Genomic DNA, 22,553 nt, shown 5'->3' with positions numbered 1-22,553 from the left:
CGGTGGTCCCCGCTCCTCTCCCGGTGCCCCCCGGCTCCTCTCCCGGTGTCCCTCGGCTCCTCTCCCGGTGCCCCCCGGCTCCTCTCCCGGTGTCCCCCGGCTCCTCTCCCGGTGCCCCTCGGCTCCTCTCCCGGTGCCCCCCGCTCCTCTCCCGGCGCCCCCCGCTCCGGGGTTTTTGGGGGGACACCCCGACACGGCCACCGCCGCTTTGGTGTCCCCGCCGCCCCCCTTGGACAGGCTCCCGGAGCCGCTCGGTTTGTTGGGGCGGTGGCGGCGCTCCCAGACAGGGCCATCCCTCCCAGCCTTCCTCCTCCTCCTCCTCTTCCTCCTCCTCCTCCTCCTGCCGCTCTGCACAGCCCAGCCGCGGGGACAGCAGCGCCGGGGACAGCTCGGGCACAGCCGCACGGCCACCGGCGGCTCGCTCCGGGCCCGCCGAGGCGGTAGCGAGGATGCCGGGTGGAGGCGTGGCTGGCGGGTCGGGACGGGGATTTTTTGGGGGGTTTTGGTGGCTTTTTTTTCTTTTAAATTTTTTTTCCTGGGTTTTTTTCTATGCTGTTCCGCGAGCCGAACCCAGACCTCGATCGGGGAGATCCCGAGCCGTCCCCGCCGCGCTCTCGGCGCTGTTTTGCGCTTCCCTCCGCCAAATCTCATCCCCTTCCCTCGCCGCTTCCCCGCCCCGCCCCGCGGCCACCGCGTCAGCCCAGGAGGGAGCAATGGATGGATGGATGGATGGATGGATGGATGGATGGATGGATGGATGGATGGATGGATGGATGGATGGATGGATGGATGGATGGATGGATGGACGGACGGACGGACGGACGGAGGTGTTCGCGGGTCCGCCCCCGGGCCGCTCCCATCGTGGGGAGCCGCGCTGGCTGCAGTTCCAGGAGTGGCCGCTGGAGGGCGCGCGCCGCTTGCCGGCCGAGCGGCACCTGGGGAGGGAGCGGGGAGACCCCGGGATCTGGGATTTAGGATCGGGATTTGGGATTTAGGATCGGGATTTGACATTTGGGGTCACGATTTGGGTTTGGGATCGGCCGCTGTGGCTCCGGGAGCTGCTCCCACCACGGCCCCTCCTGCCCCCACAGCGGCTGAGACCTCCCGCATTCCCCGGGACAGACGCCGGGATTTGGGATTTGGGATTTGCGGCTGGGATTTGGGAGCGAGCGGCCGGTACAGCCTCGTGAGCTGCTCCCACCTGTCCCCACAGCAGCTGAGACCCTCCGCACCCCCAGGACATCCCCCTGGACACCCACAGGACCAGAGGATGCTCGACTTTACCGGGAGCCGCTGCGGGGACGGAGTCACTGCCTTTGATGGTGCGGGGTTAAACGCTATTAAACCGCAAAAACAATTAAATATATATCCAATTAAACCGGCGGGGAGAACTCGGCGCCTGCTGCCGGGACAGGGATGCTCCGAGGGCCCGGAATTCCCGACGGGAGCGGAGCTTTTCCCGCATCCCCACCGGGCTCCGGGTGGTCCCTGTCCCGCTGTCCCTTGGCGGAGGGACCCGGGGATGCCCCTCCTGGCCCTGCCCACCCCGGTACCGCTCGAAATGTTCCATTTTCGGGTCTTATCCCCTCCCAAAAAAAGCTCCCGCCCGCCGCACGTGCAACAGCTCCCTGTTTTCAAGCAGCCGAATTTGGTGCTTCAACTATTTCACGCCAAGTCCCTCAAGTTTTCTAAGTTTTAATTTTTTTCTCTCTTACTTTATTTTTTTTTAATCCCTTGTTTTCCACTTTCTGGCATGCAACGAGCCCGAATTTAAATTGCTTTCCTATTTTAAGGGAAAAAAAAAAGAGAGAGAATTATCCAGGCGAATGGCTGTTACAAACCGCAGCTTAAAAAAACCCCAAAACCATCTGGGCTCTATTAGTGGCTGATAACTTTTCACGGGGCACGGCAGAGATAAGAAAAGTTCTTTTGCTGATGCGCATCCATCTGCTAAAATGTGAATTTTTAAAAAAAAAAAGGGTTTAATTGGTGCTTTTTATAAGTCAAGAGGCGGGGAGGATTTTATATTTAAATTGATGAATGTTCTGAGCTGAGGTTTCACCCCCTGCTTTGCATCGCGCCTTAATTCGAGCTCCTTGCAAACACAAAATAAACAAACAAAAAATAAACCCCAAATACACAAAATAAACGCGCCCCACGCGCGTGGACAGACCCAAAAAACGCCGCGATCCAGCAGAGGCGCAGCAAACCCGCCGTATTTCCATTTTTTTTCCCCCCATAAATTCCCGGCGTTATCAGGACTTAAATGCGGATTAAAAGCGGGAATTTTCTATTCCACTTCTCGGGAGCTTTTTTTTTTTTTTTTTTTTTTTTTTTTTTTTTTTTTTTTGCGAGGGAATTTGAGGAGTTCAAGGAGAAAACAGCCGGGGTAAACACGGCGGGGAGGAGATTTTGGGGCTGTTTATTTTACAGCCCCATTAGCACCGCCCGCACCTGCCCGCCTTTGGTTTTATTTGGGGTTTTTTTTTTAATTATTATTTTTTAAGTTCAGTGTGGGGTTTTTTTTTTGTCTTTTTTTTTCCCTTCTATTTTTTTTTGCCAATTTTATTAATCCATTTTATTTTTGCGTGATGAGGAGAGCGACTCTCGGTGGTATTTATTGTCCTCGCGTGCAGGTGCTCCGGAAAAATGGGAATTCAGCAGGTTTTGGGAATGGGAAACGATGAGAAGCTGACGCTGCTTCTCCCCAAATGAGGCTTTTTTTAGCATCCCTAAAATCCCTAAATTTAATACAGGCGCTGGGACGGGGTTTTGGGATCCTTTTTGGGAAGTGCCACGGGTGTTACAACTTCCCAAATTTGTATTTTGACACCGATTTATTTCCGCTGGGAACAAACCCCGAGGGAATCTCCGTCCTCCCCGGAATTCCTCGAGCACAAAATCCCGATTTTTTTTCCCCCCCACACCGCAGCTTTGGAAGTGCCAGAGAGGGGCAGCGACAATTTCAGGGTGAATTTCAACGCAGTTAAAATTTTCCCTGGCCAAATTCTTCCCTTTTTGCCCCCTGAATTCCTTCAATTTATGCCCCGCCCACCAAAAAAAATCCGCGATCCTACAAATTTCTTTTGTTCCTGAAGCTGCTGCTTCATTGCTAGAAGCAAAACACGCTTAAAACTCCTCTATAAATATATAAATTTTTTTTTTTTTAAATCAGGTTGGTGAATTCTCCCTGCAAATATTGACTGCATTGGAGCCACTGCCCGAACTGGAGAAAAAAAAAAATCCCATAAGTCTAAATTAAATTATTAAAACCCATGAAACGTCGCACGGGGAAAACCAAGAGATAAATCAAGAAAAAAAGATGATTTTTGGTGAGGGGACAGAAATAAAGCCGAGCTCATTCGAGAACTCAAACCCTAATGAGGGATTAGTTGGGATCCTGGAAAAACTTCCCAAGGACTTGCAGCCCCTCTAGGACGCTCAGGTGATAAAGGGGCTTAAAACCCTAAAGCCTTTAGGATCCTCAGGTGACAACTGTGGGTAAAACCCCAAATCCTTTAGGATTTGGCTAAATCCTTCAAGAAAGGCTAAAACCCCATTGCTTTTAGGATCTACAGGTGATAGCTGTGGCGAAAACCCCAAATCCTTTAGGATCCCCTGCTGATATTGGCTAAAACCCACTCGGTTTTAGGACCTTCAGGCGATGATGGTGGGTAAAATCCCATTACCTTTAGGATCTTCAGGTGATAACTGGGGGTAAAACCCCAAATCCTTTAGGATTTGATAATGGCTCAAACCCCATCGCTTTTAGGATCTACAGGTGATAATGGTGGGGATAATCCCAAATCCTTTAGGACACTCAGGTGATAATGACTAAAATCCCAAATCCTTTAGGATTTGATAATGGCTAAAACCCACTCGCTTTTAGGATCCTCAGGTGATAACTATGGCTAAAACCTCAAATCCTTTAGGACCCTCAGGTGATAATGACTAAAACCCCAAATCCTTTAGGTTCCTCAGGTGATAACTGTGGGGAAAACCCCAAATCCTTTAGGATCCTCAAGTTTTAATGCCTAAAACCCACTCGCTTTAAGGATCCTCAGGTTACAGCTGAGGGTAAAATCCCAAATCCTTTAGGATTTGCGAATGGCTAAAACTCCATTGCTTTTAGGACCTACAGGTGGCAATGGTGGGTAAAACCCCAAATCTTTTAGGATCTTCAGGTGATAACTATGGGTAAAATCCCAAATCCTTTAGGATTTGATAATGGCTAAAACCCACTGGCTTTTAGGATCTGCAGGTGATAATGGTGGGGATCATTCCAGATCCTTTAGGATCCTCAGGTGATAACTATGGCTAAAACCCCGAATCCTTTATGATTTGGCTAAATCCTTTATGAATGGCTAAAATCCCATCACCTTTAGGATCCGCAGGTGATAACTGTGGGTAGAATGCCAAATCCTTTAGGATTTGATAATGGCTAAAACTCCATCGCTTTTAGGATCTACAGGGGTTAATGTTGGGGATAATCCCAAATCCTTTAGGACACTCAGGTGATAATGCCTAAAACCCACTCACTTTAAGGATCCTCAGGTTACAACTGTGGGTAAAATCCCAAATCCTTTAGGATTTGCTAATGGCTAAAACTCCATTGCTTTTAGGATGTACAGGTGACAAAATCCCAAATCTTTTAGGATCTTTAGGTGATAACTGTGGGTAAAATCCCAAATCCTTTAGGATTTGCTAATGGCTAAAACTCCATTCCTTTTAGGATCTACAGGTGATAATGGTGGGTAAAATCCCATCACCTTTAGGATCCTCAGGTGATAACTGTGGATAAAACCCGAAATCCTTCAGGATTTGATAACGGCTAAAAACCCGACCCCATTGCTTTAGATAATGGGGGGCAAAACCCCATCCCCTTTAGGATCCTAAAACCCCATCCCGTTCTTCACCAGAGTTTTCTTTCTTTCCAAAGAAATCGGAAAATAGGACAATCCATGATCTTGGCACTGTAAATATTTCAGGGGGCAGACGCGGCTCCCGCGTGAGGACGTGGAGAAGGATTCTCCCAAATTCTCAGCGGGTTCCCAGAGAAACGGGTGGGATGGACACCGATCCACTCACTAAAGGAATTTCCTTTTCTCATTCCAGCCCCTCAATCCCTCAGAAATCGCATCGCAAAGATCATCCCTTGACTAAAACCGGTGGCAGAGATGGGAAGGGAAGGACAAAAAAATTCCTGCCAGAACTCACCAAGGAATTTCCTCCTTGGATTTACACAACAGCCGGGGAGAGGTGGGGATGGGTGAAATTCCTGACCCAAAAATCCCTTTCTGGGGTTTGTCCTGGGGAGTTTTGCTCCTTCCCCTGTGGGACAGACACGTGGAGGTTGGCATGGATTCCTCCAGAGGAATTGGGGGTTTTAGAGGATTGTAAAACGTCGGAAAGGTTTGGGATGGAAGGGATCTGACAGCTCATCCCAGCGGGGAAAAGAACTGAGGATCTGGGAGAGGAGAGGAATAAAAGAGGATGGAAAAAAGAGGAGGACAGGGTGTGCTCCAAAAAAATCCCAGGATGGTTTTGGGATGCGAGGGACCTTAAAAATCATCTCAGTGCCTCCCCCACCATGGGCAGGGTCACCTCCCACTGTGCTCCAAGCCCCAATGTCCAACCTGGCCTTGGGCACTGCCAGGCATCCAGAAGCTTCTCTGGGAATTCTATTCCAGAACCTCCCCACCCTCCCGGGGAACAATTCCTGCCCAAGATCCCATCCCGTGACAGTTCTGGTTTCTTTTTCTCTGCCCAGGTCACGATGAATACACGGGAAATGCAGATTTCGAGTTGGGCCTTGGTTGTTTGTTGTTTCTTATCTAATTACAGACTCCCCAGCCGTGAGCTCTGACGGGCAGGTTAGAGAACAGAGGTGAAACGGAGAGCTTCTAACTCTTCCCAAGGTTATTTAGGCGCTAATTACCCAATAACGAGGTGACACCGATATTATTTATTTTTCTGACCCAATAATGGCCACCCAAGGCCTGCAGGATGGGCCTTTTCCACCCAATTACAGAAACCCACCCAAAAACCACCCAGGGGAAGAAGAAGGACTTACACAACGCCCGAAATCCTCCACCTTGATTCACACACGTTATTATATACCAAAATCTTAGATTTAAGTTTTTTCCCCCTGCGTTGTCACACCCTTCTATCCAAACCCCACGGCCACAATCCCAGAGCTGTCACTCCATTTTGGGAGCCTTTTCCACGGCCTCAGGTGCGATGCAGTGTTTGCCTGGGGCTCGGTGCCTGCCAGTTCCAAAGGCTGGAATTCTCCGCGCCCGGAGTTCCGACACCTGGCCTCTAGCACTGGGAAGCCATTCCCTGTGTCCCGTCCCTCCATGCCTTGGGAATTGTCTCTCTCCAGGTTTCCTGGGGCTCCTTCAGGCCCTGCAAGGCCACCCTGAGCTCAGCCCAAAGCTTCTCCTGTCCAGGCTGAACAATCCCAGCTGTGCCAGCCTTTCCTCCCAGCAGAGCTGCTCCATCCCTCTGCTCATCCTGGAGCCTCCTCTGGGCTCTCCTCCACGTCCTCCCTGTGCTGGGAGGCAGAATTCCAGCCGGGATGGAGGTACAGGAGAGAGGGATCACAGCCAGAGCTGAGGGATCATCCAAGCTCATTTTCCCAATGCTCAAATCCCAGGATGTCAAGGGGTTTAGCCCTGAGCAGAATCCATCTCTGGGTATCCAGGCCTGTCCTCCGTTGTCTTTGGGGCTCTGGTGCCTCCACATCCTCAAATTGCCCTGGGAAATAACAAAATTTAGGAGCCTGATGTGGATCTGAATAATTTGGAAATTCCTGGTTTAACTGAGGGACTCTTCCTCAGCTCAGGGGTTTCCTAAAACCATCAGATTGTGGGAGAGTCCTGAAATAATCGAGCTGCAAGCCAAGTTTCTGTGTTAAACTGGGACTGGAGCGGCAAAAGGAAGTAGAACTGGGAAAAAAAAAATTTGCATATTTTGGATCCTGATTAATAATTAAAAATCCTTTTTTTTTTTTTTTTTTTTTTTTTTTTTTTTTTTTTTAAGGATTTTAGGAGACTCCTGAGCTGAGGAGGAGTCCCTCAGTTAAACCAGGAATTTCCAAGCCATTCAGACCCTGAATTTTCTCATTTCCCAGGGCAATTTGAGGATCTGGAAGCACCAGAGCCCCACGGATAACTCTGGACTGGATATTTGGATTTTTAGGGAAGAAATCTCCCTGAGATGGGATTAAAGGGAGATTTGAGTGCCAGGATGGGATCAGAGAAAATCCCATATCCCCGTAGGGATCCTGAGGCCTTTCCTGTCTCTTTTCCAGGAAATTTTTAGGGAATTCGTCCTCTCTGGTGCCTCCTTGTCCCCAACCTTCGATCCTGAGCTTGTCCCTGGTTCTCTGCTCCCTCAGTTCCACCTGCATTGTGACAAAGCTCTGGAGTTCCAGCTTGTCCCATCCCCTTTCCCTGCCCTAAACCCATCCCAAACCTCACAGATTATTCCAGAACCAATTTTATTTATAATAAACAACTCCCTGAACACCGACTCCAAACAGGTTGGGAGTTCAAATCCCAAACTCCAATTCCCTTCCGAAAGGAAATTTCCTGTGCAGGGAACAAAGCTGGGCAGGATCAGCCTCAGTGCAGAATCCAGCTCCTGTTTTCCAGAAACTGCATTCCCAAAGTCCGGGTGCTGCACCTGACACCCACGAGGCCAAATCAACTGCGAAGTTCATTTTAGAATCATTTCAATCTGATTTCCCTCCAGTTCATCAGCACAGAGATGAAATCAGGGACTGCAACCACCTCAGTTTTAGCTTTTTTTTTAGCCAGAAAAAAAGAATCCCGGCAGGATTTTTAGGTGGGAATAATCTGAATTTTCACCGCAAATGTGCACAGCAATATCCCAGAAATATTTGGTTTATTCCCTGCACAAACCACCTGTCCTTAGAGCCACAGAATATTGGATTTATCGCCTGGATCTGCAGTGTCCTGGGCAGGAATTTTGCTCCAAAACCTTTTCCAACCTCAGCCAAGGTTGGGAATTCAAGATTATTCCAGAATTACTTTTATTTCTAATACAGAACTCCCTGAACACCGACTCCAAACACTGACCACCAGTTTTTAAAGGATTTTTAGGTGGGAAAAAAATCTGAATTACCGCCACAAAATCAAATCTGTGAACAGCAAAATGAAAGAAATATTTGGTTTATTCCCTGCACAAACCACCCCTGCTGAGAATCTTGGACTATTTGATTTATCTCCTGGATCTGCAGTGAATTCCAGCTGGAACTTTCCTAACTGGACACTCACACCTGGCCTGGGCAGGGATTTTATTCCAAAACCTTTTCCAACCTCAGCCAAGGTTGGAAATTCAAGATTATTCCAGAATTATTTTGATTTCTAACACACAACTCCCTGAACACCGACTCCAGACAATGACCACCAGTTTTAAAAGGATTTTTAGGTGGGAAAAAAATCTGAATTATCGCCACAAAATCAAATCTGTGAACAGCAAAATGAAAGAAATATTTGGTTTATTCCCTGAACAAACCACCCCTGCTGAGAACCTTGGGATATTTGATTTATCTCCTGGATCTTCAGTGTCCTGGGAAGAGATTTTGCTCCAAAACCCCTTTCCAACCTCTGATTCCAAGATTATTTTGTGAATTCTTTTCTTATCCCATGCTCTCAAGCAGGAAATTCAAATATTCATCGCTCAGATGCTCCAAAAAAAAAAAGGACAAAACCAGAGAATTCCTGCCCCTGCCAGAGCTGAAAACATCCCACAAACCCCAACATTTCTTCTGGATGTGTCACAACAACTTGGACAGGTGGAAAAAAAAAAGGATTTTTTCTCTATTTTTCCTGCTTTAAAAAGTAGTAAATCCATGTTTTGGAGCGTGGAAACAAAGCAGGGAAAGGCCAAGGTTGTCAACAGGAAAATCAGGAGGAATTCAGAGTTCAAGGGGTTCAAAAAATCAGAATAAAATCCATCCCCTGTCCAACTGCAAGGAGAAATTTCTGCAGGACAGCAGAATTTCTTCACCAGGGGCCAAACAAATTCCCTAAAGCAGGTGGGAGAGAGAGGAAAAGGAAAGGGAATCTTCAAGCAGGAACAAAAAATAAGAATTTTTCCTCCCCGCAGCCCCAACTTTCATTCTCTGATGTCCATTGGCTCTTTTTTTTTTTTTTTTAATCATGAAAACCTGATTAAAAATCACTTTTCCCACGCAGATTTCAATCGATTTCAGCAAATATTTAGCAGGAAAAGAAGGATTAAGGGAAAACCCACAGGAATAGAGAAATTAAATGTATTTTAAAGAAAAAAGGGATGTGATGGCACAAGGGGTTGAGGAACAGGAGTTTTATCCCCTATAAACACACAGCAAAATAAACCACGGGAGGCTCTATAAAATCAGGCAAAAAAATTCCTACTTTTTAATCCCAAATATCCTCCTGATAAAGTTCTTTCACGGGATTGGATTTGATTGATCTGATTTGAATTAATTGATGATTTATTTGTTTTGTTTGGGAGGGATCCAGGACTCTTCAACCCTCGAGGTTGGACCTTGAATTGGGAATTAAAACCCGTCAAACCTGGGACTGGGAACTGAAATCAACCCCCAAATTGCCGATTTCCAACCATCCCACATGAAATCCCAGCCCGTGGGTGCAAATATTTGAAATAAAAGGGATTTTGAAGCATTTTTTTTACGAAGAAATTTTTGCACTTACAGAGATTTGTGATTTTTTTTTTTTTTCTCAGATCAGCAAAAGCCCCTCAAGTGCCTGCAGGAAGTTCCTGAATTTCAACAGAAATTCTGAATTTTAGAAGGTTCTTTATCCTCCCCCCAGTTCTTGCCGTTAATCCACAACAAAGTGAAACTTTGGGGAGAAAAAGGAGGAATTTTAAAAATGGAGAACATTGAAAAATGAGTTTGAATGTTTGGTTTTTTTTCCCCCTCCACAATTTTTGCTGTTAAGCCTCACTGCACCACGAGGGAAAACTTTGAGAAAAGAAAATAAAGAAACTTTATCAAGTAAAATACGGAATTTTTACCAAAGAAAAGAAAGAGTTTGTACCAATGAAAATAAAGAATCTTCACCAAAGAAAAGAATGAATCTTCATCAAAGGAAAAAAAATGAATTTTTACCAAACAACCCAAATCTTTACCAAATAAATCTGCTTTTCCTCATCGGACGCATGGTCCAAGACAGGGAAATGTCCAACCCAAAGTTCATTTTCAGGGTTCAGAGATGCCCAAATCCTGCAGGAACCTCCCCCCAGTTCTTGCTGTTAATCCCAACTTCATGACGAAGGAAAACTTTGAGGAAAGAAAATAATGATTTTTTTTTTTTAATCAAAGAAAAGAAGGGATTTTTTACCAAAGAAAGGAGAGATTTTTTAACCAAAGAAAAGAAATTATGTTTTTCCTTATCATGTACATGGTCCAGGAGAGGGAGATCCCAACCCAAAGTGCCCAGAGTTCATTTTTGAGGTTCAGAGATGCCCAAATCCTGCAGGAACCCCCACCCCAATTCTTGCTGTTAATCCACAACAAAGGAAAACTTTGGGGAAAGAAAATAAAGGATCTTTACCAAAGAAAAGAATTTTTACCAAAGAAAAGAAAGAATCTTTACCAAAGAAAAGAAAGAGATTTTACCAAAGAAAAGAAATGATGCTTTTCCTCATCAGGTCCATGTCCAAGACAGGGAAATCCAACCTAAAGTTCATTTTTGGGGTTCAGAGATGCCCAAACCCTGCGGGAACACCCCCAATTCTTGCTGTTAATCCCCATTACACCACAAAGGAAAACTTTGAGAAAAGAAAATAAAGAATTTTTTTATCAAAGAATACAGAGAGTTTTTACCAAAGGAAAGAACTGATGCTTTTCCTCATCAGGTCCATGGTCCAGAACACGGAAATGTTGACCCAAAGATCAGTTTTGGGGTTCAGAGATGCCCAAACTCTGCAGGAACCCCCCCAGTTCTTGCTGTTAATCCTCCTTTCACCACAAAGGAAAACTTTGGGAAAAGAAAGGAGGATATTGAAAAATGGAGCGAATTGAAAAATGATTTTTAAAGGGTTTTTTTTTCCCCCCCCCACAATTTCTGCTGCTAACCCCCGTTCCACGACAAAGGAAAACTTTGAGAAAAGAAAAGGAAGAATTTTTACCAAAGAAAAGGAAGAATTTTTACCAAAGAAAAGAAATGATGCTTTTCCTCATCATGTACATGGTCCAGGACAGGGAAATCCAACCCAAAGTTCATTTTTAGGGTTCAGAGATGCCCAAACTCTACAGGAACCCCCCCTGTTTTTGCCATTAATCCCCATTTCATGACAAAGGAAAACTTCGAGAAAAGAAAATACAGATTTTTTTATCAAAGATAATGAAGAGTTTTTACCAAAGAAAAGAACAGATGCTTTTCCTCATCAGACGCATGGTCCAAGACAGGAAAATGCCGACCCAAAGTTCATTTTCAGGGTTCAGAGATGCCCAAACCCTGCAGGAACCTCCCCCCAGTTCTTGCTGTTAATCCCAACTTCATGACAAAGGAAAACTTTGAGGAAAGAAAATAATGATTTTTTTTTTAATCAAAGAAAAGGAGGGATTTTTTACCAAAGAAAGGAGAGATTTTTTAACCAAAGAAAAGAAATTATGTTTTTCCTTATCATGTACATGGTCCAGGAGAGGGAGATCCCAACCCAAAGTGCCCAGAGTTCATTTTTGAGGTTCAGAGATGCTCGTATCCTGCAGGAACCCCCTCCCCAATTCTTGCTGTTAATCCACAACAAAGGAAAACTTTGGGGAAAGAAAATAAAGGATCTTCACCAAAGAAAAGAATTTTTACCAAAGAAAAGAAAGAATCTTTACCAAAGAAAATAAAGAGATTTTACCAAAGAAAAGAAATGATGCTTTCCTTCGTCAGGTCCATGTCCAAGACAGGGAAATCCAACCTAAAGTTCATTTTTGGGGTTCAGAGATGCCCAAACCCTGCGGGAACACCCCCAATTCTTGCTGTTAATCCCCATTACACCACTAAGGAAAACTTTGAGAAAAGAAAATAGAGAATTTTTTTATCAAAGAATACAGAGAGTTTTTACCAAAGGAAAGAACTGATGCTTTTCCTCATCAGGTCCATGGTCCAGAACACGGAAATGTTGACCCAAAGAGCAGTTTTGGGGTTCAGAGATGCCCAAACTCTGCAGGAACCCCCCCAGTTCTTGCTGTTAATCCTCCTTTCACCACAAAGGAAAACTTTGGGAAAAGAAAGGAGGATATTGAAAAATGGAGCGAATTGAAAAATGATTTTTAAAGGTTTTTTTTCCCCCCCCCCCACAATTTCTGCTGCTAACCCCCATTCCACAACAAAGGAAAACTTCCGGAAAAGAGAAGAAAGAATCTTTACCGATGAAAATAAGGAATTTTCATCAAAGAAAGCAGCGATTTTTACCGAAGAAGAAAAGGATCTTTACCAAACAAATCTGCTTTTCCTCATCAGGTCCGTGGCCCGGGACAGGGAGATCCCAACCCAAAGTGCTCAAAAATCAGTTTTGGGGGTTCAGAGATGCGCCAACCCTGCAACCCTCCAATTCTTCCTGTTAATCCCCGCTTCACGACAAAGGAGAACTTTGGGGAAAGAAAACGAAGAATCTTTACCAAAGAAAAAAAAGAGTCTTTATCAAGGTAAATAATGTATCTTTACCAAAGAAAAGGAGGGATTTTTACCAAGGAAAAGGAAGAATTTTTACCAAAGAAAAGAAAGAACTTTCACCAAAGGAAAGAGAGATTTTTTTTTTTCCCCCAAGAAAATAAAGATTTTTCACCCTAAGAAAATAAACAAGTTTTTATCAAATGTAATCAAGAATCTTTACCAAAGAATCCCGAGGCCGCTCTGCTTTTCCTCATCATGTACACGGTCCAGGAGAGGGGATTTGCCAAGCCAAAGTGCCCGGGGTTCATCTTTAGGGTTCAGAGATGCCCAGAGCCGGCAGGAGCCCAGCAGGAACTGACCCCGAGCAGGGCAGAGCTTCTCCTTTTCCCTCCTCTCCTGGCCCTGGAGATCATCATTTAACCAGGAGCGAATTGAAAAGTGACATCCAGCCACACTTAGGTTGGTTTTTTATTTATTTTTTTTTCCCCCTCTCCACTAACCAAACCCACTGGAGATTTGCCATCCTCTCCTCTCCCTCGTCTTGGTTTTTTTTTTTTTGCCTCAGGCGTTTTTAGATGAGTAATTCTCATTTCAGCTCCTCAGATGATTTTTTTTTTTTTTCCCAGTGGAAGGAGGTGAGGATTTGGAGTTTAAAGTCGGGCTGGGAGGGAGAAATTTGGGATTTCTCCCGATTTTTTTTGGCGGTTTGGGATGTTCAGGGATCTCCTTCCAGTAATTAATGCCGCGGAAAATGATGCTCACGATGTTTTCTAGGCCCCGAGAGGGCATTGGGGTCATGAAAATATCTTAAATCTTTAAAAATATTTATTAGAGTTTAAAGAAGTTATTTAAAATTATTTATTAAAAATATTTTAAAATCATTTATTTCAAATTTAAATAAAATTATATATTTTATATAAATATGTTATATGATAGATGATAGATGATACATTATATAATACATATAATACATAATATAATATATATTATATATTACATTATATATTATATATTATATATATTACATTATATATTATATATTATATATTATATAGTATATAGTATATATTATATATTATATAGTATATAGTATATAGTATATATTAAATACTATATACTATATATTATTGTATATTGTATATTGTATATTGTATATTGTATATTGTATATTAATATCATAGATTGTTATATTATATTACATTGTTTTACATTACATTATATTACATTATATTATATTATATTATATAATATTATATTATATTAAACATGTATTATATAAAAATTTAAAATATAAATTCAAAATAAAGGGCAGATTTTTTTCCCCCCCTCGCCCTCATTCCATGGGAATCATTCCAGGGCATGGGAATGTTGAGCAAGGAGATAAATTCCTAAATGCGAGTCAGGATCTGCAAAACCTGAAATTCTTCTTGGGAATGGGGGGAAAATGATTCCACCTCGAAAAGCTCTGGGGTTTGAAGGGAATTTGTTCTTTCCTGGGTACAAATTCTGCCATATTTTTATGGAATTCTGCAGATTCCATGGAGGAATAAACACAGGGAGGAGTGGAGGAAAGAAAAGATGGAAAATCCGATCCCAATGTGTCGATCCAGAAAAAATTAAAATCTGAATTTTATCCCATTTTTTTTTTTTTTTGCCCAACTTCCAAAGTGCTGCAGGCACTGAAAGAGTGAGAAAAGATGGAGAATGACAAAAATCCAATTTAAATTCAGAATTCCAGAGCATCTCCTGCACTTGCTGATCCTTGGGGGATCCCTTCCCTCTCTTTTCCCGTTTTCCAAATTTCCAAATTTCCACCTCGTCTTTCCTAATCTATTTTTCCTCCTAAATATTTGAGAGATGATCACAGGGATAAGAAGACACCAAAGCAAGGAGGAAAAGTTGTTTCTGAATAATAAAAAGTTGCCGAAATTGTGGTTGATATGGGGAGGGAGATTTGTTATTTTGGGGTCGTTTTTTGGATGGAAAATCAGCTCCCAAAGTGTCGATCCAGAAACAATTAAACAACCCAGAAAAAGAAAATAAAATCTGAATTTTATCCCATTTTTTTTGCCCAACTTCCAAAGTGCTGCAGGCACTGAAAGAGTGAGAAAAGCTGGAGAATGACCAAAATTCAATTTAAATTCAGATTTCCAGAGCATCTCCTGCACTTGCTCATTCCTGGAGGTTTGGGGAACCATTTTCCTTTGGGTTTTTTTGGGGTTTTTGGTGATTTTTTTGGCTTGTGTTTTCCAGATTCCAGGATTTTTCCAATGAAATTGGGGAAAAGTCGTGAGGAACAAGAGGTGGTGGGATTTGCACATTTCAAGGATAAGATTTTAAAAATGAGTTCCTATAAAAAGTGCTAAAACTTCACTTGCCAAACTCACAATTCCCTAAAAACGCTGGAAAATAGGAGGGAAAAAAAATATTGGTGTTTCAACTTTTCCAGGGAATAAGCAAAGCTGGCCAAAACCAAAATAATAATATTATTATTAATAATAATAACCAATAACCAAAAGGAAAAGCCTTTTCCAAAAAATTCCACTTTCTGAAGATCCCAGGAATTCTTTCACCACGGTGGAAATAGGAACAATGAAAAAAACCCGAATTTTGGGGAAAAGCCCATCCAGAAAATTAATTCTTTGCTGCTCTGCCAATGAACAGGAAAATAAACCAAAAAAAATGGGAAAATACAAAAGAGTTTTTGTTGTTTTGAGGGGAAAAACGAAGGAATAAAGGAGGAAAAATGAAAGAAAAGGACGGGAAGAGAAGGAAAAAAAAGGGGAAAAAAAAGAAAAAACCCACCCAAACTGTCCCCTCTTGGGTTGTGACATTATTTAACTGTCACAGGAGGATTTGGGATGAAATTTCACCAACTGCCCGCCAAGATGTTTCCTGACCTTTGCAAGATCCCCCTCTGCTCCAGGGCAGATAAATCCTGGAGCTGCTATCTCCAAAATTCCTGGTTTTTTTTGTTTTTTTTTTGTTTTTTTTTTTTTTAAATTATTATCAGTTTTCACCTCCCTTTTCCCTTCGTTATCGACGTGGGAGCACCTTGGGGATATTTGCATGAAGATAAGGCAAAATAAGGAATGGTGGGGCGGGGTGAGGGCCGCAGGGAAAGGCAAAGTACACCCCTCAGGAGGGATTGAACCTCGTGAAAATGAAAAGAATTCATTAAAAAAATAATTAATTCCGTGAAAATTAAATTGCCTGACAGAGAATTCCTTAAATAAAACACCTGACAGAGAATTCCTTAAATTAAATACCTGGCAGAAAATTCCTTCATAAAACACCTGACAGAGAATTCATTAATGAAATCCCTGACAGAGAATTCCTTAAATAAAATACCTGGCAGAAAATTCCTTCATAAAATACCTGGCAGAGAATTCATTAAATAAAATATCTGATGGAAAATTCATTGATAAAACACCTGACAGAGAATTCACTAATAAAATCCCTGACAGAGAATTCCTTAAATAAAATACCTGGCAGAAAATTCCTTAATAAAATACCTGGCAGAGAATTCCTTAAATAAAATACCTGACAGAGAATTAATTAAATAAAATACCTGGCAGAGAACTGATGACACTGGGAAAAAAAAAAATTCCCACTTTTTGTTTGGTTATTTTGGGGGTTTTAGGGGAAAATTTATGAGGAAAATGATTTTAGACTCGCTCCCTGTGAGGGCAACAAGTGAAATTCCAGCTCAATTTTGTCACTTTAGATGTTCCAAACTCAGTCTGGAGGTGGCAGGAACAGAGAGAAGGTTTTGAGAGCTGAAAAAATTAAATTATTCTTATTTATTTCTCTTTTTTTCAGCTAAAAAATGAATTATTGATTTTTTTCTTTTTTTCCCCCCCCTTTTTTCTAGGCTTGATCCAGAATTTTAGTTGTGAGCCAATCCTTCCTGAAGGAAAACTGACATTTTGGCAGCTTTATCACCCGGTTTTAAACCATTTGCCTGAAAAAAAAAAAAAGCGGAAGAAACTGGGAATTCTGTGCCTTTTGATGGGAATAGGAAAAGAGAAAGTGGATTTCACTCGGAGTTTTCCACAAGAATAAAAATCAGCCCTGCTCAAATCAAAAAAATCAGGATTTTTATCTCCTCAAATATTGCAGGACACCTGTCCCAGCCATTCCATGCCAATAAAACCTTTATTTTTTTTTTCCCTGGAATATTCAAGGCAGGAAAGCTGGGAAGTGATGGGGTTCCTACAAAAATCCCTTTTAATGCTTGAATAAATTGATATTTATTTCATTTAAACAGATTTAAATATATTATATTTCTCAAACACGAGGGTTCAGGCCCCTTATTGAAATGCTGGATTTCTGTGGGCTCTGACATCCCAAAAACCAGCCGAAAAAAGGGAATTTTATCTGCTGTTTCTCTCCCCTCATCACCTCCAGCCCATCTCATTTCAGGGACATCACCCAACCAACCAAACCAAACGCAGCGAGTTCCACCCCACGAGCACAAACGTTTTTTTTAGGCTCCTCTGAGCGAAATTTCTGCCGTTATTTTGTCAAAAAACCATCACTCAGCCCCCCCAAAAAAACCCCTAAAAAGGGTGACTGAGAGTGAAAGAGGATGAGCACACGTCCTGTTTGTGACACGGAGCCCCACGTCCTTTCGGAGAGCTTTCGAAACCCTTTTTACGAAGCAGGTTGTTCCTCTGGAAGAACAACTTTACGGTCAGGAGCTCAGGGAATCGCCCGGCTCAGGGATGAAGGTGGATTTCCCTGGGGAAATGGATTTTTCTTTTTTTTTTTTTTTTTTTTGCGGGGGATAAAGTTGATATTTCTGTGAGTTTTCACTCTGAAATGCTGGAGCTGGACAAGTTCTCTGGAACATTATTATATATTATATATTATATATTATATATTATATATTATATATTATATATTATATATTATATATTATATATTATATATTATATATTATATATTATATATTATATATTATATATTATATATTATATATTATATATTATATATTATATATTATATATTATATATTATATATTATATATTATATATTATATATATTATATTATATATTATATATTATATATTATATATTATATATTATATATTATATATTATATATTATATATCATATATATTAGATATTAGATACTAGATATTAGATATTATGTTTGTTATATGTTATATGTTATATGTTATATATTAAACATTAAATATCAGATATTATATATTATATATTTAATAATATATGTTAAATATTAAATAATATATATTCTATATTCTATATTCTATATTCTATGTTATATGTTGTATATTGTATATTGTATGCTGTATATTGTATATTATATATATTATACATATTATACATTATACATTATACATTACACATTATATATATATGATATGATATGATATGATATGATATGATATGATATGATATATAATATAATATAATATAATATAATATAATATAATATAATATACAATGTAATGTAATGTAACGTAATATAACATATATTATGTATTATATATTATTTATTGAACATGGTATATGGTATATTGTATATTGTATATTGTATATTGTATATAGTATATTGTATATTGTATATTGTATATAGTATATTGTATATTGTATATTGTATATTAATTTCTCTGGGGAAATGGAATTTTGGGGGGGGATAAAGCTGATATTTCTGTGAGTTTTCACTCTGAAATGCTGGAGCTGGACAAGTTCTCCTGAAGGAAAACAAGCTCGAGGAGATTTGGGAATGAGATCTGCAATTTCATTTGTTTGGAGATGCATGTGATGCCATCAAAAACTTGTTTATTCCCTTTTATTTTTGTCATGGCCAGTCCTTCCACCCCCATCTCCTCCAATAACGCCCAAGAGTTGGGAAATAGATGTGAAATTCAGGAAATGAGGGAGCTTTGCAACCCGGGAACGCCTCTGAAGACTTGCAAAGCTTCGGACAGAACTTCAGTTCCAATTTTCAAATTTTAATTCATTTCTGGGAGATTTTCTGAGCAGACTCTGCCGGAATCAGGGCAGAAACGACATTTTCTGTCAGCTCAGCTTCCCTCCTGTCCCTGCAGCTGGACCAGCACAGAAAACCAACCCAGGGACTCGAACTGAAAAAACCAATCCAGAAACTCAAACTGGAAGAACAAGGCTGGGAATGGTTTGGGTTGAGAGGGATTTTAAGGATCATCCAATGCTACCCCTGGAAATAAATCCAGACCAAGCCGACCACTGCTCCTGTTTGACAGAAAATTATGATTTTTTGTTGTTGTTGTTGTTGTTAGAATTTTCCTCTTGATTTCACCTTAGAATCACGGAATGGTTTGGGTTGGAAAAATCCTTAAGGATAATCGAATTTCAAGTCTGTGCCATGGGTGGGGGCAGTTTTCTCTCTCTCAGGTGGCTTCAATCCCTGGCCTTGGGCACTTCCAGGGATCCAGGGGCAGCCACAGCGAATCTGGGAATTCCAGCCCAGCCCCTCCCCACCCTCCCAGGGAGGAATTCCTTCCCAAACTCCCACCTAAACCTGCTCTCCTTCAGTTTCAACCCATTCCCCTCATCCTGTCCCTATAAAAACTCACCCTCCGTCCTTTTCAGGCGGTGCCACAGCAGAGCTAAAATAACCCCACAAATCAATATTCAAAGCAAACCCCACCCAGAGCCAGGCAGAGCTGTCCCCACCCAACATTTCAAGAGGCCACCAACATTTCTGTCACCATCCTGGAATTTCTGTAGGCTCTGATAGCCCAAAAACCAGCCAAAAAACCCCCTCGCACCTGTGATTTTTGGGGTTTGAAGGAAAGATCCGTGCCCTGCCTGCCTGCGATCCCGCAGGAAGTTTTCCTCACGGATTTAAACTTTTCCCACTTTTGGGATTTGTGCAGGTGGCCGGGATGAGGTGAAGGTCGCTGGCCATGGAGGAGGATATTCACGAATTTAACCCAACACGCCACGAGATAAAAACGTTTCCAGTCAAAACCAATCCATATTTTTCGGGTGAAAAGCTGAAGTTTTCATGAGCTGACTTTTCTCTTTGCCTGGGGCGTTCTCGGGGTAGGAATTTTTTTCATTTAGCTCCTCGGGTGATTTTTTTTCCTCTGCCCATTTGGAAGGGAAAGGAATCAAGATTTGAAACCCAGAGTTTTGCTCGAAGGATCCAGGTTGGGGCTGGCTGTTTCAAAGGTCTCCTAATTATCTATTTATCATCACCTCAGAGCAGAAAAACACCATCAGAGACAAATATTCATCAGGAATTTGGGTCATTTGATTTCTGCAATGCCTGGAAAGCACCAAATCACCGGGAATTCCATACCTGAATCCCGCAGACAGAATTTCCACTGAGCACAAAGAGGGAAAATCATGGATACATCACAGCTCACCAGTTTCTGGAGCAAACCCCATTCCTAAAGCTCCATGTTGCAATTTTCCAGGCCTCAAACTCTGCTGGAATGTTGGTGAGGGATTTAAAGGCAGGACTGAAACCCCCAGGGATCAAAGCTTGGAGTCTGTGCTGGAGCTGGAGCCTAAACCCACCCTGGGCTGGATTATTTGGGTGCTCAGCTGCGCTTTGCTCCCGTTCCAACCCTTCCCAAGCTCCTGGCAGAGGGAAGAGGGAGAAGAGGGAAGGGAGGAGACCGAGGGTCGTGTTGTCCATCGCAGATTTGGAAGCACAAAAAATGTTGGGCCGAAGGGAGAAAACAAGAAGGATGGGACTGCATCACCTGCAGCTGGGACTGGACAATTCAACCCCAACGTGCAAACGGACCAAAACTGATAAAAGTGTGAGACCTGGTGACCATTTGTCCATTTTGTGACCATTTTGTGTCCATTTTGTGACCATTTTGTGTCCATTTTGTGTCCATTTTGTACCCATTTTGGGTCCACCTTGGGTGCAGCCCTGGCCAGGCTCTTGTCCTGCCCAAGGTGTGTCCTTAAAGGCCTTTTAATAAATCTCTACTTTATTCTCCAGCTCTGTCCAGTCTCTGCTCCAGCTCAGCCTTCCCAAGGCATCAGTGCCCTCCACACCTTTCTCACCACAAGGAAAGAGCAAATCCCAAACCAAATCCCACCTCAGAGCCACCTTCCCTGATTTCTTCCCCCACGGAGCAGCTCCAAGAGACCAAGCTACAGGAAAAGCAGGAGGTGATGCTCCAGCCAGGCTGTGCCCCCTCAGCAATCCAGGGACAACCCAAATGCCTTGCGAAGGCTGAGCTGGTACAGAGACTGGACAGAGCTGGAGAATAAAGTAGAGATTTATTAAAAAGCCTTTGGGGTACACCTTGGGCAGGACAAGAGCCTGGACAGGGCTACACCCAAGGTGGACCCAAAATGGTCACAAAATGGACACAAAATGGTCACAAAATGGACAAAGGGTCACGAAGTCTCACACTTTGATCAGTTTTGGTCCATTTGCACGTTGGGGTTGAATTGTCCAGTCCCAGCTGCAGGTGATGCAGTCCCATCCTTCTTGTTTCCTCCCCTCAGCCCACCCTTGTTTGTGCTTTGGGGCCTGAACACTTGTCCCAGCTGTCCTTGGTGTGCAGCAGGAGAAGGATTTGTTTTGTGTCCCTGCTGTGTGCAGAGCTGAGTGACGCTGCCTGTGAGCTCAGAGCTGCACCCCTGGGCACCACAGAACCTCAAATACACAAAAATAAAACTTAAGGCATCACCTTAGGTTGCAATCTCTAACCAGGGGGGCACAAAGTCCCAGCAGATCCCTCAGAAAGGCAGGGAAGGCCCCTCTGTGCTCCCAAGTTCCTTTCCATTATTCCCACCCGGAGAACTGCACCTCCGGAGAAAGGAGAATCCGTGGAGCCATCCCAGGTCTGCGGTGCTTCGCTTTGGGAGGCAGAACCCTCCCTTTTCCCCCCTCTTTTGGCTCCTGCTCCCTGCCCAGCGACGTTGATTAGGCTCGAGGGCAGGAGCAGCGTTTTGCACTTTCTTCCGAGCCGGGGGTTTCGACAGCGGAGCGAACTCACCCCGGCTCTTCTTTAATAATTCACAGGGCAGGATTGTGTGGATACTCCGAACTGCTGCTTAAAAGTAATTAATTGATTTTCTGACATATCAGCTAACGATGTGTTGCGCTGACGTGAAGTCGGGGGCTCTGCTCTTGATTGGGCTGGAGGCCTCGGAGCTGAGCTGGAAAACGCTCTCAATTTATCCTGCTATAAAAGGAAAGGCATTTTCCACCCAGCGTCGTCTCAAACTCTGATCCACACTCTGCCTCCAACGCTGGCAGGGCCCAGGGTTTCGTTGTTATTTACAGGAGGCTGAGAGGATTTAAATTTAGAACATCCGGGAGGTACCAAAACACGATTTCTGTCGGCAGCACGCGTGGAGAGGGGAGCCTGCAGGAGGATTTTTGTGCGGTTAGAAATTGAGAGAGTTTTCCAAGTTGTAGGAAACCCAGAGATCTGGCTGGATGAGCCTGAAGCAGGAGGACAAAGAAACAGAACCCATTTTTTCGGGGGTTTTTTTTAACAGCTTTTTTTTATCTTTACAGGAGGTCAGCGCTTCTAATAAACCCCAGGGCTGGGTGGTTACAGCAGGTTAAATAAATTACTCTGCTCCCGAAGTTCCAACCAGGAATATCCTCTTACAGCCCAACTACAGAAGATTTCCCTGGCTTTAATGAAATTTAGGGAGCCTTTTTATGAACTCCACAATCCCAAATTCACGAATCTCCCGTTTATAGCTCGGGCTTGAAAGCTCTGCCCTGGATAGATGAGGGAAACTCCTGGAAAAATTCCCTTTTTTTTTTTTTTTTTTTTTTTTTTTTATAGAGGATATGAATTTACTCGCCTGTGATCTCTGCTTTGATATAGGAAATCCCATCGTGGATAACTTAGGGGGTCACATCCCTACTTTTATGTGTTCCAGGATGCTTCACGTGT

General features: G+C 42.8%; 1 protein-coding gene across 2 annotated transcripts in view; it reads right to left on the bottom strand.

Moving 5' to 3' along the window:
* The window catches only part of RUNX1 (RUNX family transcription factor 1), a 179,874-nt gene that overhangs the window by 90,609 nt on the left and 66,712 nt on the right, over window positions 1-22,553 (bottom strand). The window lies entirely within an intron of this gene.

This window comes from Chamaea fasciata, unplaced genomic scaffold (genome assembly GCF_029207755.1).
Source record: "Chamaea fasciata isolate MVZ Bird 193981 ecotype frontalis unplaced genomic scaffold, bChaFas1.0.hap1 SCAF_2, whole genome shotgun sequence".
Classification (NCBI taxonomy): domain Eukaryota; kingdom Metazoa; phylum Chordata; class Aves; order Passeriformes; family Sylviidae; genus Chamaea; species Chamaea fasciata.
The sequence above is the reverse complement of the archived record's forward strand: the minus strand, read 5'-3'. Positions and strand labels throughout refer to the sequence as shown.